General features: G+C 33.0%; 1 protein-coding gene across 2 annotated transcripts in view; it reads right to left on the reverse strand.

Moving 5' to 3' along the window:
* The window catches only part of LOC141326111 (geranylgeranyl pyrophosphate synthase-like), a 44998-nt gene extending 30368 nt beyond the window's left edge, over window positions 1-14630 (reverse strand). For both annotated transcript variants that reach the window (XM_073834813.1, XM_073834812.1), the window contains exon 1: window positions 14337-14630. The gene's annotated coding sequence lies outside the window, so the exon portion shown is untranslated. The remainder of the gene's footprint in view (window positions 1-14336) is intronic.
* Window positions 14631-15571: the final 941 nt, after the last annotated feature.

Consider the following 15571-nt stretch of genomic DNA (forward strand, 5'->3'; position numbering starts at 1 on the left):
GATTTGCTGCTCAAGAAACATTTCCGATTATTATCACTGTTGAAAACAGTTGTTCTGCACAATATTTTTGTGGAAACTGTAACAAATTAAATTTTGTGGGATTCTTTGATGAACACAAAATTAAAAAAACAGCATTTATTTGAAAATGAATTGTAACATTATAAATGTCTTAATTTAATGCATCTTTGCTGAATAAAAAGATTTATCTCTTTTAAAAAACAAATAAGTTTGATTAGTAATGCACACATATTTACATATCATATACATTCACTTGAATTTAATATTTGGACCTAAGGCATTAATGCCTAAATGCATGAAAATATTTATTCTGATTATTATGACTAAAAAAAAAAAGTTATTTGACACTGGTATATTTCATTTTTATTTATTTATTTAAATTGAAATACCTAGTTCTAGTGCCATATGAAAAAAAAAAAAAAGTCAAAACATTACGAGAAGTCTAAATATTACAAGAACTGGAATCATAGAAATTTAAGGTATAATATTTGCGCATACAAAGGCCCGGATTGAGAGCGCCAGGAGAAGATGCTAGGCCACTGTAATTTTGACTTTATTCGTAAAATATTCAGACTTTTTTCTCATAGTATTTAGTATGGTTAAAAAATAACTAACACATCAATTGCTTTATTAAGGGGAGACACTGCAGGAAAAACATTTCTTTTCATACACCTGTCAAGTTTGAGATTTTGGGCTTTTTGTTTTTTCATAGTGTTTATTTTAGTATTGTGGAATGAAAGCATCCAAAAGACAGTTAATTGTTTCTTTTATAGCACTTTATCTATTTGTATCAATAGATTTCAATTACAATACATATTTTTAAAGGCAGTTTTAACAAGTTTTCTCTTATACTGAGCCATAAATCTCCCATTAGCACTTACAGACATTAAACTTTACATTTTTAATCCCGTCTATATCCTGAAAGTTTTTACAGAGGGATTTGTTCATACATAATTTGCTTGATTATATACAACATTTTAAATTGTGAAATGTTGTTTTCTGTCTGTTCTAAGTGTTTTCTGAATTATGAAGTGACAAAAATTAGATTTTTTGACTAATATGTCGAAAAAATTAAACAAGAATTTGAAACTGACTTCATCCAGTGTTTAGAATCAATCAGCTGGGTAAGTAAGGTGTTTTTTTTTTACCCTTAATTACCTTAAAAATCCTAATCCTACATGGTGACCTGATAAATAATTGTCATAAATCACTGTATGACCATAGGTACAATCAAAACCAACACATGAATTGGTTGGATTATCTTCAAATCATTCTGATCAATACTTAAAACTGTGCAGAACATCAACTCTAGTAATGCATGTCTTACATTCAGAATAAGTGCCCCTGGGTCATTTCATTCAGCCAGTTATATCTCAGCAGCCTGAGTGGCACAAAACAGTAGACGAGCACTTAAGCATCAATGAGAACAATTTATTATAGCATGTCGCTGTCATGGAAGTGCAGCGCTCGACTCATAAACAATTTCATGGACACAACAGCGACATGATTCTGCAGTCACATCCCATCACTCAAACAGACATGGCCTCTTCTGGGCCTTTTCACGGCCGACAACCGTCCAAACCGGAAACAACAACCACTATGATGGGAGTTTTCTATTGAAGCTTGTTTGTGCCACAGGGGAAAAATATGTAATTAAAAAAAGGTATTGACTTTCTCGCTATTCTGAGGTTATATTCTACAATTCAGATTTTAAACTCAGAAACAACAAATGTCAGATTCACAAGTAAGGCTGAAACTTCGGATGCGGATTTAAAACGGCAAGCATATGTATACAGTCTGCTACAGTACATCTTGTGATATCATTATAAAGTAATTAGTTGTTGACTAGGTGCTGCATTAAATGAGTAGTTCACTTTCAGAACGAAAATTTACAGATAATGTACTCAGCCCCTTGTCATCCAAGATGTTCATGTCTTTCTTTTTTCAGTCGTAAGGAAATTTAAACTGTATTTTGGAAGTTCAAACTCGGGGGCACCATAGAAGTCCATTATACGGAGAGAAATCCTGAAATGTTTTCCTCAAAAAACATAATTTCCTTACGACTGAAGAAAGAAAGACATGAACATCTTGGATGACAAAGGGGTGAGTACATTATCTGTGCATTTTTGTTCCAAAAGTGAACTGTTCTTTCTCTATTAAAGGAGTAATGTATGTTTTCCATTAAGACTGAGAGGACTCAAACATTAGCAGGATTTACTCACCCCCATGTCATTCAAGATGTTTTTTTCTCTTCAGTCGCAAAAAAATTACGTTTTTTTGAGGATAACATTCCAGGATTTTTTTCTATATAATGGTTAAAAGGTTAAAAATGCTGTTTAAATGCAGCTCACAAAATGATCCCAACCAAGGAATAAGTGTCTTATCTAGTGAAACAATCTGTTATTTTCTAAACAAAATTACAATTTATATACTTTATAACCTCAAATGCTCGTCTTGTCTAGCTCTGCGTGTACTCCAGTTCATGATGACAGTTAGAGTATGTCGAAAAACTCCCATCTTATTTTCTCCTCCATTATATTAACAATGGGCGATGCTGTATATGCGAATGCTGATGCTGTCTGTGCGCGATGTAGACATGTATGCATCCCACAGTCTTATTATCTCCTCTTTCCGTAATATTTGTAGGCTATTATTAGTTTATATTCGTTATTTTCCCCTTCATTTCGATCTCTTTACTTATACGTTCTGAATGTAGGTTCTATACCTGGGATTTTTACTGGAATGCAGTTCAAAGGCTGAATTGAACATATATTGTATTTTATTTAGTCTAATTAATAGACAAATATATTTTATTTAGTCTAATTAAAAGACAAATATAGTGTTTCAGTGAGAGTAAATTATTCACGTAGTTTCATCTGGAAATCATTTATCGTCACACCGTAAAATAGGCCTACATGACATTTCTATTAACTGATCGTCTTTTTTCCGTATTTGTATTATTATTATCGTCATCATTATTATAATTATTATTATTATTGTATATATTTTTATTTTCATTTATATTCGTTTCACTACGTGAATGATTCATTCGTCAGTGAACAGTATAGTATTATATAGTCTAGTATCTTAGACGAAACAAAATAAAAATATGTTCAATTCAACCTTTAAACTACATTCCAGTCAAAATCAGTCATGTCAAGCATTTACAGTAGCCTATCATTTCCATATACGTTAAGTAAAGAGATGAAAATGAAGGGGGGAAACGAATATAAACGAAAATAGATAAATATATAGGCCTACAATAATGGGCTAATTATAAGAATTAATAATAATAGAAATTATTAAAAATAAAAATAAAATAAAATAGGCCTATTTTACGGTGTGACGATAAATGATTTCCAAATGAAACTACGTGAATAATTCACTCTTCACTGAAACACTATATTTGTCTATTAATTAGACTAAATAAAATACAATATATGTTAAATTCAGCCTTTGAACTGAAAAAATCCCAGTCATAGAACCTACATTCAGAACGTTAAGGAGATCGAAATGAAGGGGAAAATAACGAATATAAACGAATAATAAAAATATTACGGAAAGAGGAGGATCAGTTAATGGACAAGACTGTGGGATAAAATGTTTCCTGTAGGGCTATTTTATTTGATGTACTTTATGTAATATTTATTCATGATAAACTTTTGAATATACTGTCTACATCGCGCACAGACAGCATCAGCATTCGCATATACAGCATCGCCCATTGTTAATATAATAATTTAATATTGTAACAATTTCTGTAACAATTAATATAATAATTTCTTAATTAAAAATAAAATATTAATAAACCTATCTCTGATAGGCTAATCCTGGGTTACTATGGTCACGCAGGTTTGTTTATGCATTAAAACTCGTGCCCACGAGAAATGCATGTTGTTTCCTCAACATAAGAAGTTGTGGCCACGAGAAATGGATCTTGTTCCCTCATCATCGCATCTTGTGGCCACGACATAAGGATGTCGTTACCTCGACAAAATGATCTCGTGGCCACGACATAATATCACGTTCCCACGAGTTAATATGACGTTCCCACGAATTAATATCTCGTGGCCACAACATAATATCATGTTCCCACGAGTTTATATGTCGTGGCCACGACAAACATAAGTGAACCGAAGGTGTCCCCTGGCGGGCACCGTAGCTTTTGAATGCGGTTGCGCGTTTTACTTTTGTTTTTGTTTTTACTATAGCGCGAAACTCTCGACAGCGTAGAGCGTGCATTCTAAAATACAAGAGATTACTTAACAAAACCATTTGGGTGGACACCAACGGGATTTTGAAAAGCGTGTCCCCAGTGGAAATTTTGCCCCTGTGTGAGTGGAACTCTGCCGCTGAGTTATCATCTGATGTGAATGAATGCCGTGTTGTACAGTATATTGAGAAAGACGCGCCATGAATTGCATCTGACAGAATGTGCGCTGTAGCACGAAATACAATATATTTCTTCAAAAGCAGATTGTAAAGATATTTTAACAGACCTCTTAACGCCTGTGATGTATCGCCACATTTTTTTTAAGGTGTGCCTCCACTAAAAGTGTCCGCCGTCTTCTTCTGCTTCTTCGTGTATTTTAACGGCAGTTCGCAACCAACGTTAAGGTGCATTACCGCCTCACGCCGTCCGGTTGAAGTATGTTATTTTTATTTACCCGCCACGGTGGCCGGTGGGTGAAGCGAGTTTACCCGCCACGACACAAAATCACCCGCATTTGGCTGGTGCTAATTTCCATCCCTGGCTTAATCCCTTCATCAAGTCTGTTTTTGCTGTTTTTACTAGTTCAGGAGATGAGCCCGTGATCCGGTGTTTTCCGCTCCTCAGAACGGCTCAGTTCACAGTCAGTGAATGCAGTGAATTTGTTTAATTCACGTGCTATGAGTTTAGTGTGCATTTTGGGTCCGTGTACGTTGTGTTCATTTGTTTTTGAATTTAAAACGAAATAAGCAGAAATGAGAAAACGGTTCCTTTATTCGTTTTCTCATTTGTTCAGAAAACGAAAAAACGAAATTTCGGCTTGTTTTTTCGTTTTTTGGTTCACGGGTAGAAAACGGATAAACGACTTTAAAATTCGTTTTCCGCATGTGGGCGGTTACAAGACGCCCCTTTCCGCTGATTGGTCAACCAAATCTGGCCATCCATTGTTGTTTATTTATTTTCATTATTTTGCAGTCTTTAAAACAACAAGTGCAATAACTTTAATTACATCAAAATATAATAAACTAAGTTAAAAATAATAATAATAAAATAGGAAAAGCAATAAGAAAATCACATGTACATAGAAGTTATTCAAACAATTTAAAATAATTTACAGCTTTTCTTGATTCTTTTAATGATTGCATGTTGCTATACCTGGCTGTTTCTATTAAAATGATTATCAACAAAATGATAGTCCTCTGACTGGGCTTTCTTCTGTTCTAAAAATTAATTTGCACCCAGCATGTTTTATTTTGCTGTATGGTGTTAAATCGGAGTATCTGCGGTACCCAGACAGCGTAATGCAAATCGACTGAAAGTATCGATGGTGGAGAATTAAATTTTTGCTGTATATCAGAACAAAGGAACGTTTCATTTTGCCAGGATTTAAGTTATTATAAGTGTGCACAGCCTAGATGTAAAATGTTGATATCAGCTAGATAATAAATAGGCTTACACTTTGAAAAGTCTGTGTTTAACGGTGTTCGGTCATTCAACGACTGAATTACTTGCCCTCCGCCCTACCGTCGTTTTTGATTGAAATATTATATAGAAGTATTTTTTAAAGAAATAATATCAGGGTAGTACAGCGGGACAACAGACAATCGTCTGCTTCATACAGCACGAGCAACAGCGCACGAGACGTGATCCAGCGAGATGATTGACAGGACCATAGCGGAGGCAGAAGCGCAAGAGTGCAAGTAAACTTTTGTTAATCAAGAAAGTATGCCTGTAGGTATTATAAATATACCGATATATCATATTTTTCACATTTAAGTTAAATGTGCACAGCCTAGATGCTTATGTAAAATGTTGATTAATAATTAACACTTAGGCTTGTGAAGATTCGGTGTTTGGCCATCCACCGATTGGTCACCTACTGGGTGGGCCAAGGGAAATAAAATATTAGGCTAGAGTAAAAAAAAAAAAAAAAAAAAAAAAAAAAAAAAATTTGAACAAAAAAAACCTGCCATTTTATACTGTATTTTATATTTACACTGGATCACCAACTAAGTACAGTTTGTAATCTACAATAAAAAACTAACTTGACTCTCCAACCAAATATAATGGAAGAAGCCAATAATGCATTCAACATTTAACACTTATATATATATATATATATATATATATATATATATATATATATATATTAATCGTCTGTCTGTTGCTCCTGCTGTATGAAGCGGATGATTGTCCCGCTGAACTCCATTGATATGATTTCTATAAAAATTATTTCTTTATAAAATTTCTATAAAAAACGACAGTGGGGCGGTGGGCAAGTAATTTAACACCAACACCGACTTTTCAAGCCTAAGCGTTATTTATCTAGTTGTTTATCAGCATTTTACTTAAGCAGGCTGTGCACATTTATAATAACTGGCAAAGCTGGCAAAATGAAACTTTCCTGTGGCTATGATAGGTCTACAGTACAGTAAAAATGAAATTCTCCACCTGAGTACCTTCAGCCGATTTGCATTACAGTATTTGTACTTACCATCGCTTGTCCAAAACAAAAACTGAGCATGTCTAAAAGAAAAATTATTACTGCTGTGTATTTACGCTTGGCTGAACATTGATCTGTTGTTCTTTGCGCTGTCAGCTTTAGAAAAAATAAAACATGCATATTAATATTTATAAAATAAATATTTCTGTGAAATGAGATAGGTTGAACAGAAGAAAGCCATCATTGTGTTGAAAAAAAAAATCTAATAAAAACAGGTATAGCAACCTGTCTTCGTCAAAAGAAACAAGAAATAACGCGACACAAGCTGTAAATTATTTTAAAGCCTTAAATCTTTGAATAATTTGTAACTATATGTACTTATGTATGTGATTTTCTTATAGCTTTTTCTATTTTCTTATTATTTTTAAGTGTCTTAGTTTATTATATTTTGAGGCAATTAATGTTATTATCCTTGTATGTTCGTTGTTTCAGGGGCTGCAATTAAAAAAAGAATGAAATAAATAAATAATAGTCTTCTATTTTGTTGAACGAACAATGGATGGCCAGATTTGGTTGACCAATCGGCGGAAAGGGGCGCCTTGTAACCGCCCACATGTGGAAAACGATTTTTGAAGTCATTTATTCGTTTTCTACCCGTGAAACAAAAAACGAATAATAGAGCCGAAATTTCGTTTTCTGAACAAATGAAAAAACAAATAAAGGTACCGTTTTCTCATTTCTACTTATTTCGTTTTAAATTCAAAAACAAACGAACACAACGTACACGGTCCGTTTTGTGGCAGATGATTACACTATTTAACTAGATTTGAAATGAGATGCGTTTTTGTAAGCCTGTTTTCACTGAAGCTGGAAATATCTCTTTCAAGTGTAAAAATTATGAAAGAAGTATTGTAATAATTTCCCTACTGTATTAGGGAGTAGTAAATAATAAACCTATGAAATATTCATTTTACAGTGCAACTGATTTACAATATATGGCTACTACTGTCATAGGAATAACAATGATATAAAATAGTTGTTATTATTAGTATTATATTCTAATTTGTTTAGCTTCTTAAATGTAATGTGAATGTAATTTAGACTGAGACAGTATACCACAAATAAAAAGTGGGTTGAGTCCCCTTTAAAGTTAATGTACGAGTCAATTTACTGAGTTTATTTTTTACTTACTGTAAGTTTTCTTAGTTAAGAACATGGGATGGAGCTCTTAATTTTGAACTCTAAGTGCATTAGATAGAATAATTTAACGTTAAAATGTAAAAAAAAAATTCTCCAAGTCTTTTTTTTTATATCACAATAAATACTGTGTCGTGGACTTCATTTTGAAATATTATCATATCGTGAGATTTTGATATTGTTACATCCCTATTGTCCAGTGAAGTTAAAACAGCTGAGAGAAACATAAACCAGAATCGCATTTGACTTTATACAGTGCCTTCAAAAGTATTCATACCCCTTCATTTTTTTCATGTTTTGTTGCAGCATTATGTTAAACTGCTTCAAATTAGTTTTTTCCCCACATCAATTTACACTCCATACATCATAATAATGACAAAGCAAAAACCAGATTTGCAAATTTTCCAAATGTATTAAAAATAAAACACTGAAATAAGTACATTGCATAAGTATTCATACCCTTAACTCAGTACATAGTTGAAGCACCTATACAGCCTCAAGTCTTTTTGGGTCTGATGTGACAAGCTTTGCACATCTGCATTTGGCAATTATCTGCCATTCTTTGCCTCACCTTTTCACCTCTCCATCTCTGTCAGCTTGGATGGGGGCTGGCAGACATTGTCTAGAGTCCTAGTTGTTCCAGTCGTCTTCCATTATGGAGAATGCTTCTGTCAACCTTCAATGCAGCAGCTTTTTTTCTGAACTCTTCCCTAGATCATCGCCTTAACACAAGTCTGTCACAGAGCTCTACAGGCAGTTATCTTGACCTCAGGACTTGGTTGTTGCTCTGATATGCATTTTCAGCTGTTAGACCTTTTCTGAGAGGTGTGTGTCTTTCTAAATCAGACTCATTAAAATGAATTTGCCACAGTTTAACTCCACTCCAAGTGTAGGAACATCTAGAAGCAATATGAATGCTCCTGAGCTAAATTTCGAGTGTCCCAGAAAAGGGTATGAATACTTATGCAACTGGATCTTTTCAGTTTTTTTATTTTTAATAACTTTGCATAAATGTTTTTTTTTTTTGCGTTGGCATTATGGAGTAGGGAGTGTAGATTGATGTGGGGAAAAAAGTAATTTAAAGTAGTTTAACATAAGGCAGCAGCATAACAAAATGTGAAAAAAAAAATGAAGGGGTATGAATAATTTCGCAAGGCACTGTATATAAATATAAATATTTAACAAATTATGAAAAAAATCCGAATTGCGAAATGCAAGCTCAAAATGAGCAAGAGATTTCCCAGTCCCCACAATTCAGAGAAAAAATAAAAAGTTAAAATTGTGTTTTGGGAAAAAGTTTGAACTGTGAGACAAAAAGGTTTTATTTGTATCTTTTTATTCTAGGACCGAAACAAGTATAGTTTTTAAGTGGTGGTTCAGGGCCCAAAACTGGGTCACACATCTGTTTTAATATGGTCACGGATGACAGAGAAGAAATAATGCTAAACTCAGATCATAACATGCAACTAACCATATAATAATAGAGTTAAGATACTAGAATATCGAAGCTTCTATACAGAGAAAATAAATGTTGTTTTTACTCCCTGATCCTGACCATTGAAAAGAGACAAAGCTGACACAAAACACTCTGCAGGCAGCTTCTTTGATGGTTTCACTCTCAATATAGTCAAAGGACTAAAGATCTAGGATGAAAGAGGACAATGCTTGGATGTCTCTGGTCTAGATCAGCAGAAATCATCCCTAAACCCTATTTTCAACCTAGAAATGCTGCGCTCACAAGATCAGCATCTCCATATGGCTTTCAGATGGGATTTTCCTCACGCTAGAGATGAAAACGTAACCAGACAGTTGAGGCAAATCATACATGATACAACAACGGCTTCTCATTCTCAGTCTATCACTCAAGCCTGACAGCTTTCATTGGCAACACCATGTGCTTTCAAGAGAAAGTCTTGTTGTATTATTATCAAACATACTGAGACTTCTTTACAAAGTAATGGTGTAACAAGTGAAAAAAAAATAGATCATAATCATCAAACCTGCTTTTGTGATGTAAATGGTTATTTGGCAAATCATTTCACTTAATATAATAATCCTAGCAAAATAAAATAACCACATATGTTCTATTATAATAATAAAACAACATTACAGTAGCATGACTTTATTATTGTTACTATAAATGAATTAACAAGTGTACTTTTTAACAATAAAATAAGTTATAATAACGTTATTGTCTGGTTTTACTTAATTATTATTATACATTTATAATTATAATACCAATAATATAAAATTTAAATATTTTTATAATTAAGTCATTATTATTATTATTATTATTATTATTACTACTTCTACTGTTATTGCAAATGTACATTTATAATAACAACAAAATAAATTACAATAGCATGTTGTTTTAAACATACATTTATAATAATATTTAATTTAGAAATTAAAATGGCATGTCATTATTAATGTTACTATAAATCTACATGATTATTATTACTATTATTAATAAGTGTACTTTTTTACAATAAAATAAGTTACAATAACAGGCAACAATAACATACTGTCTGGTTTTACTTTATAAAATAATTATTGCTATTATTATTACATATTTATAATTATAATAGCAATAATATAAAATTTAAATCTTTCTTATAATTGCACAAGTCATTATTATTATTATTATTATTATTATTGTAATAACAAAAAATACAACTGCATATAATATTACATGTGCATTTATAATAATAATAATAATATTTAATAAAATAAAATGTCTATTAACTTTACTATAAATGTACATGTCTATCATGAATCATGATTATTACTGCTATTTAAATGTACTTTTTTTTAATTAAAAAAAAAACAATAACAGGCAACAATAACATAACTTCTATCTGTTTTTACTTAAAATGATTATTACTATTATTATACATTTATAATACAACCCCAAATCAGAAAATGTTGGGACAGTATGGAAAACACAAATAAAAAAAGAAAGTAGTGATTTCTAAATTTACTTTAACTTGTATTTCATTGCAGACAATATGAACACAAAATGTGTCATGTTTTGTCTGGTCAACTTGATTTCATTTGTAAATATACATCCTTTCCTGTCATTCAGACCTGCAACACATTCCAAAAAAGGTTGGGACAGGAGCAATTTAGGGCTAGTAATCTGGTAAATTGGTTCAATAATGATGTGATTTGAAACAGGTCATGTCAACAGGTGATTGTAATTATGATTTGGTACAAAAGCAGCATCCAAGAAAGGTCTAGTCCTTTAGGAGCAAAGATAGGCCAGTTTGCCAAAAAATGTGAGAAAATTATTGAAATGTTTAAAAACTATGTTCCTCAAAAAAAGATAGGAAGACATTTGGATATTTCACCTTCAACAGTGCATAACATAATCAAAAGATTCAAGGAATCTGGAGGAATTTCAGTGCGTAAAGGACAAGGGCGCAACCTCAAGATCTCTGATCCCTCAGGAGGCACTGCACCAAGAATCGTCATTCATCTCAGGACTACTTTGGCAAACTTTTGTCAAGTACCATAATATGTAGTTACATCCACAAATGCCAGTTAAAACTGTACTGTGCCAAAAGGAAGCCCTATGTTAACAGTGTCCAGATGCGCCGTCGACTTCTCTGGGCTCGGAGGCATCTGGGATGGACCATCACACAGTGGAAACGTGTACTGTGGTCAGATGAATCAGTATTTCAGGTATTTTTTGGGAGAAATGGACACTGTGTGCTCCGGACCAAAGAGGAAAAGGATCATCCAGACTGTTACCAGCAATGGTATGGGGCTGTGTCAGTGCCCTTGGCAAAGGTAACTTGCACTTCTGTGATGGCACCATTAATGCTGGAAAGTACATTGAGATTTTGAAGCGCAATATGCTGCCTTCCAGGGACGCCCATGCATATTTCAACAGGACAATGCAAAACCACATTCTGCACACATTACAAAGTCCTGGCTGTGGAGGAAGAGGATAGTGGTACTTGACTGGCCTGCTTGCAGTCCCATCCAGTCTCCAATAGAGAATGTGTGGCACATTTTGAAGCGCAAAATGCGACAGCGAACACCCCATACTGTTACCCACCTTAAAGGTCCCATATTGTACACATTTCTGGAGGTTTATTTTAGTTGTTGATGTCCTTAAGAATATATATTTGCAGTATAAAGTGCCAAAATCCATCTCAATATATTTTTTACAGCTCCTTTATTAGGAGCTCTGTCAAGAACAGGTCGATTTTGGCCCGTCTAATTAATATTCATGAGCCTCTCTTCTGATTGGCCTGTTGTTTTCTGAGTGAGGCACAGCCAGGCCAATCACAGTTAACTACGGTCATGTATGCTGTAGCCTAGCCTGCTGTGGCTTGGTGGTACTCAACAGGATATTTCAGAATGCTCATTAATGTTTCTTTCTTTTTCAAACGCCGAATGCAGTAAGCTACATAACTGTTGCTTTAGTAAAGCCCCTTTCACAATGCGCGCTGATTCTGGAAAATTACGGGAAAAAACGCTGTGTGAACAAAAGCCAGAACCAAATGCCATAAAGGTAGTGTTGTAGTGATGATGCACATTACCCTGCGACTCTTCACGACGGAAAAAATACGTGCAAAGTGGAATGAAGCAGCGATCAGGGAGCTCCGCACTATTAGCGCTGAAGCACAGATTGTTCATCAGGTTAGTTTCAGCTTAGTGAAATGTACGCGTCGCATTACATCTCACATCCAAATGTCACATGTCTTTATTGGTTGTGTGTAAAGCACTCACAGATTCCGGAAAACAACTGTGAATGAACCTAATTAAACAATTCCAGAACAAATCATGCGACACATTATCCGTGCATTTTCCGGAACGGCTGTGTGAAAGAGGCTGAAGTTGACGTGCCTCTGGTCTCTTATATTAACGTTGTTCGGAAGCCTGTGCAATGATGTAGTTTCCTGACATCCATCGACTGAACAGCATTTTCTTGACTTGTTTTCGTGTTGTTGTTGCTCAGCAATGGCATGGACACGATGTTGTCTGGGTTTGACAAAAGGAGGGTGTGATGGTGGTTGGTGCTCGGGGCGGTGACTGAGTAGATCGGACGTCACGTTTTTACGGAAATCACAGCGGCTCGTGAAAAGGCACAGCTACTTTATGCAGGCAGTTTGCAGTTTACTGAGGATTGACTGTTTTGAAACTCATATGGTAGTTACATAGCCCCTAGACCTCAGTTATCATGAAAAAAGCCAGGAAATTTCAATTTTGACAATATGGGACCTTTAAGACTTGTTTGCAGGAAGAATGAAACAAAATTACACCTGAAACACTTCATCACTTGGTGTCTTCAGTCCCTAAACGTCTTTTAAGTGTTGTGAAAAGGAATGGAAACATTACAAAGTGGTAAATGCTTTACTGTTCCAACTTTTTTGAAATGTGTTGCAAGAACCAAAATTGGAATACGTGTTTATAAAAAAAAATAATAATAAATTTAAAAAAAAATCATGAGGAACACATTAAATAATGTGCTGTTGTATTGTCTGCAATGAAGTACAAGTCAAAGTAAATTTAGAAATCACTACTTTCTTTTTTTATTTGTGTTTTCCATACTGTCCCAACTTTTTCTGAAAATCTTAAATGTACAAGTCTTTATTATTATTACTGTAAATGTACATTTATAAAAACAAAATAAATTACAAGAGCATGTTGTATTTAATGTAAATTTATAATAATAATAATAATAATAATAATAATATTTCATTAGAAAATTAAATGGCATGTCTATTAATGTTACTATAAATGTACATGTCTATCATGATTATTATTACTACTATTTGTACTTGTATTTGTACTTTGTCTAAAAAAAGTTACAATAACAACTACCGTCTGGTTTTACTTAATACATTTATTATTATTATTATTATTATTATTATTATTATTATTATACATTTATAATAATACTACTACTACTAATAATAATATAAAATGGAAATCTTCACTTATAATAATGATAATAATAATAATAATAATAATATAATAACAATATTTAATTAAGAAATTAAAATGGCAAGTTACTATAAATGTACATGTCTATCATTACTTTTATTACTATTACTTATAAATGTACATTTTTAATAAAATAAGTTACAATAACGGGTAACAATAACATAACTACTGTCTGGTAAAATTATTACTATTATTATTATACATTTATAATAATATTATTATTATTATTATTAAATTGAAAACGTATAATTCTACAAGTCTTTATCATTTTTTATTATTATTACTGCTACTATTATTGTTAATGTATATCAACAAAATAAATTACAAGAATGTCATTATTATTGTGCCATAATAATAATAATACTACTAATAATAAATTGCAATCATGTCTCTTATGATGATATTTAGTGTTACTGTTGTCATAAAATGCACATTTAATTATAAAAATGTGAATAATAAGAAAACCCAGACAGGAAAGGAACAAAGTAAAGTCAAAGCTGCCCCACCCACCTCTCAGACCGAAAATATGCACTCCAGCACTTCCGCTTTCGTAATCCAGCACGTCACTCTTCCGCTTTCAATTTTTTTCAGCACTGACAGCCAGCTCGCTAGCTTTAGCCAGTTAGCCAAAGACGACAATTTAACCCCACTTCGATTCACAACTTATTGGAAACGCGACCAAAACGGCACCTTATCCTCCTTATCAGTGTAATATCCCGTTATATGGATGAAGAACCAATTTTTGAGACTCGCCAGAGACCCTTCGGTTGATCTGTCACGACTGGGTTTGACAGGAAGCTCACTCATCCCTGCTGCTCGCGCTTAAATACGCCATGGACTCCACAGTGAGCAGGCGCGGAAACTGGGTGGAGCCTGAACTAATGTATTTTTTTAATCCCCATTTATACGTTTTTCTATTGATATATTTTAATAATAAACTTTAGAAATATTCAGTCAAATATATATGTAACTACAAGTATTTTAATAAATATTATATTTAGTAAAAAAAAAATAATGTTTTCTATATGTTTATATTTTAAAATGTAATTTATTCCTGTGATTTCAAAGCTGAATTTTTAGCATCATTACTCCAGTCACATGATCCTTCAGAAATAATTCTAATATTTTGATTTGCTGCTCAAAAACTTTTATAATAATAATAATAATAATAATATGTTATTGAAAACAGCTTATTTTCAGGTTTCTTTGATGAATAGAAAGTTCAAAAGAACAGCAGTTATCTGAAATATTTTTTTTTGTAATTGTGACCCATGTGTCATTCCAAAGTTGTATGCATTTCTTTCTTCTGTGAAACAAATAACAGTTTTGGTTCTCATTGACTTCCATTGTATTTTTTTTGTCCACACAGTGGAAGTCAGTGGGAACCAGCATTCTTCAAAATATCTTTTTTTTTTTTTTTTTTTTGTCTTCCAAAGAGGGAACAATCTTTAACTCTACACTTTGGCTATATTTTGTTTAAACTAATGCAGTTCAGTTTTGTTACTTTTTTCTTTCATGATTTTAGCCAAAATATGCATCTGCTCGTTCTTTATAATAGTATCCCCATTTTTGGACAGTAAGATTTTTTTTTTTGTGTGTGTGTTTTTTTAAAGAAGTCTCTTCTGCTTACCAAGCCTGCATTTACTTGATCCAAAGTACAGCAAAATCAGTAAATATTTGAATTGGCTTTTTTCTATTTGAATTTAAAATTGCTGATTTTTAGCATTACTCCAGTCACACGATCC

Source organism: Garra rufa, chromosome 2 (assembly GCF_049309525.1).
Source record: "Garra rufa chromosome 2, GarRuf1.0, whole genome shotgun sequence".
In the NCBI taxonomy this organism is placed as follows: Eukaryota; Metazoa; Chordata; class Actinopteri; order Cypriniformes; family Cyprinidae; genus Garra; species Garra rufa.